The sequence below is a fragment of the Montipora foliosa genome, chromosome 9, assembly GCF_036669935.1.
Source record: "Montipora foliosa isolate CH-2021 chromosome 9, ASM3666993v2, whole genome shotgun sequence".
NCBI lineage: Eukaryota > Metazoa > Cnidaria > Anthozoa > Scleractinia > Acroporidae > Montipora > Montipora foliosa.
In genome coordinates this window covers 37,613,072-37,617,138 of record NC_090877.1, presented here as the reverse complement: position 1 = coordinate 37,617,138, position 4,067 = coordinate 37,613,072, and positions in this window count along the sequence as shown.

The window sequence follows — 4,067 nt, the reverse complement described above, 5'->3', positions numbered from 1 at the left end:
GTAGCAATCAAAGTTTGAAGAAAGGATACAATTATATTCTCTATCGCTGCGCTCAGCCGAATAAAAAACATTTCCCATGTAAACACTAGAGACGATAGGAGGGAGCCGACCAGTCATCTCCACCAGCCATTTTATTCACTGTTAGTCGTACCTTAAACAACCCTATCCGCCTAAGCGCCCACAAAAGGGAAGTCCGTTAGCGATACACGGTATACATGGTAATTGTTACTATGACAATCGGGCGTTTGCAGACTAATTTAGCAGTGGTCCGGTTAAGCCGGATGCGAAAAACCGGTGAAAAAACTCCTGAGAAAAAAAGCCCGGAAACGTATTCTCCAAACCAATGCTAAACCACCTTAACCTGTGGAGTTTAAAGGTTGACAGTAACACTATTAGATTAAATATTATTTATAAGTATACCGATGTGCAAAAAAATTACCCCGAGCAAAGTTCTCAAGTGGCTGATTGTAATTGGCGTCAAATGAAATCGGAGTGGTTTAAATAGGCAAAAAGGTGCGAATGCCTAGCATAGCATGCGATGATGCGAGTACCCATGGGAAATTCATTTCTATACTCTATCGCTGCGCTCAGCCGAATAGGAAACATTTTCCATGTAAACGCTAGAGACGATAGGAGGAAACCGACCAGCTATCTCAAAACACAAAGCAGGGGAACGAGGAACGGTTGTACAGGATAATAACTAAATACCTATCTTAAGACTGACTATTAACTGATGGTTAATGTCCTCACGACGATACAAATCTTTGGCCTTATCTGTCTTCCATCTACCGTGCTTCTTAACCATCCGATCGGGCAGATCATTATTGATGGCAGCGGAAGCTCCGCCGATTCTAAAGGAATGAAGGCCAAGTTTCGAAGTATCGAGTCCTATCTCTTTAAGCTTGAGTGATATAACTTCTCGAGCTCTCTTAGCTCGTATAGGAAATTTTAGTACCGGGTCGGAGAAAATGACCCTTAATCTTACTAAACCCTAAGGACCTAAACACGAACTCCCTTGAAGTAGTGTTTTCCTTAGGTAGGTTTGCGTATCTAAAGAGCATGCTGTGCAGGCAAGTAGGCCTACCGGTCCCAGCGACCAATCTCGTACAACCTTCATAGTACTGATCGGTCTTACCCTTAGGTATGTACAAGGAAAAGTACTGATCCTTAATATCTACGTCGCACCACTTTATATTAGAGATCTCGTCGTAACAAAGAAAAGCCGAGAACGCAACTAAACAAAGACATACATCCCTTGTATCGGACAAACAAGCACCCGACAAGGCGAATTGAGATACCAACCTCTGAATGTGATTGGGCAAAATAGGCAACCTATTTCGATGTCAAATGGAAATAGAAACCCGCCTTTTGCAACCTTCGAGGACGAGTTTCAAGAACTTTGAATCACAAGGATTCGGCACTCCGCATGAATTATGGAAAGACTGAAGTTATGCGGGAAAACGAATAACCTGATTGTACTAAATTAAGAAGGTACAAAGCCACATGGGTCTTATCCGCCGGGAAATACTTGCATTCCGGAAAGAGCAAAGTCCAAGCTTTCCATTTCTTGAAACAAGAGAAATATCTTTTTGCAGTGGAAGAAGCTCTGCTACTGGCGAGGACTGGAGGGATCTGTCTTGCTAAGGATCGCCGCTCCGGGCTAGAAAGGCCTCTGAAATGATTTGTAAGGAAATAACCAATAAAATGTGCCCCAAAAGTAAATATAGACATGTTGTGAAAGAAGAATCAACTAACGAAAATGTGGAACAACCGTCGCCAACCGGCGGTAATACGGCTAATACGCCCATGGCGAAATCAATAACAACTTTGTGCACCCTCGCACATGGCGGAATTAATAACGATTTTTCATCCTCACCCATGGTAGAATTAACAACAACTTCATGCACCACCGCCCATGGCAGAATTAATAACAACTTTGAGCATCCCCGCCCATGGCGGAATTTATAACAACTTTGTGCACCCCCGCCCATAGCGAAATGACAACTGCGTAACAAGAAAAACTAGAACGCGGCCCCTTCGGGACAAAAATCCGCGATATATCTGCCAGTCGAAGCGGAAAAAACCTTCGTGTAAACCAAATAATCACCCCTGTCGGACTTCAAACCCCGTTAGGGAGTACCAGCGGTAGTATGCGAATTGATTGATTGATTGATCAGTTCATTTACCCCTCTTCAGCTACAGGTGAATTACAAGTACAAAAATTGTTCATCCGTTCAGTCCTGGCAACTTCTTTAACACTGCTATTTACAACAGAGCCAGAGCGAAGAGAATACCCATGGTGGGTTTCGAGGGGAATGGGTATTATGTTTGAAAGAAAACCTTTATCTCGGATAATTCTGCATGAACTTTTGGCATGATTTTTCCCGCCTTTGACTGAGGGGCAGCAAGCCTGAACGGCTAAAGGCTACATCATATGGCAGCCCATTCTACCTCCTTTATAGAAACCAACTCCACAGATTTACAAATTTTTCTTCTTAATTTTAGCTTCTTTCCTTCACTATCGCTTACCTCACTCATACATTTCCTTTCAGTAGATCCAAATGTTTGTCTGAGTCTACGCGGGAAGCTTATGTCACAAAGTCTATTTTTAGTAATAGTTCTGCTTGCGTGAACACCGCTGTCAGCAGTAACCTTCCTTCTTTTATGATACTGGTATTTATTATATATCCGGTAATTCAATTCAATTCAATTTTATCCGTCCAACCCAAAGCCAGGGAAAAGCGCCCTGGGGACGAAGTTGAGTTATTAGCAACGTTAAGGTACAAGAGGATTAAGAGAACGAAGATACATATGCACATAGATAAAGAACAAAAAGAAAGGAATATGTAGCTGTATTTTAAGCTTGCGTCGCACAAAAATACATCTTACTAAAACAAACGTTAAAGATGTAAAAGCTTCTTCAAGTATCACTCAATAAAACCCCCCAAAATGTCAGTACTCAAAAGTAAAAAAAAAAAGAAGAAAATTCCTGGCACCACGGATATAGGAATGTGCAGTCCGATGAAAATAGCCTGTCAACTGTCTACAAAAAGTCACTGTCAATTTTTTGAAAAAATGGCTTGAATGCACAGAATCTGATAATTACCTTTAAATTTAGCCGCAGAAATTCAATAAGTCATGTCCAACATCATGAATAAATATTCACTGCAGGTAACCGGATACAGGTTTCGGCTCAGTTGGTATTCCATATCTAGAAAAACAGTGGAAAGAACTGACATAATGCTACCGATGTAATAGAAAAAAGGGGGTAAGCAAAGAGAGAAACGAGGGCAAATTTGGGCAGCTCCAGTCTTGGCCTACTGCCCATGGGGTCCGGCTTGCTGTAACCATGCAATCAAGCGATTTATTTGCTGTTTACACAGTAATCAAGGCAATAATATTGATGAAAAAACCCGATTTTATCTAAAATCACAAAACCAATCATTGCTGTCGTTTTTCTTAGAGTATATATGGTCAGGCCAGGCGTCGTTCATGTTTGTTACAATATAGTTGACGTCTTCTATAATGTCTCCAATGGGCTACTGAGTCTGTCGCATGAGGTCGAGATAAAAGTGCTTGGAGGTAGACAGGAAATAAGAACTGCGTTTACTTATATAAACATATATTTCTTAACGCTAGATTACATATATCACAATTGATATAAACCTATTGAAAGAGTAGCAATGAAAGCGGGAGAAAATTCATGCTCAGCTTGAATATGGTTATTTATAATAAAGTTTCTATATAACGAGCGCTCTCATTGGTTAAACAGCCTGTTTTATGAGAGAACTGAACGGCTAAGGGAATCACAAATTGGCAAGTTTTGCGTCCGGATAATAAATTCTTTTGAGAATGAAAACACACGTTCGAAAGGGTCAAGAACATTGCTACGAGGCGTTAAGCCGCAAGACGAGAACCGAAGATCGAAACCTAAACGGTGAAAAAATAGTATGTAGTTTCGATGGAGCAAAAGTGCTTCAAGGATCGGTGAATTCGAGCACCTGCTTAACCGAAAAACGAGTGCCGAATCTCGGGAACAGAATGGGCCAGAAAACTGCCGAGAGCCA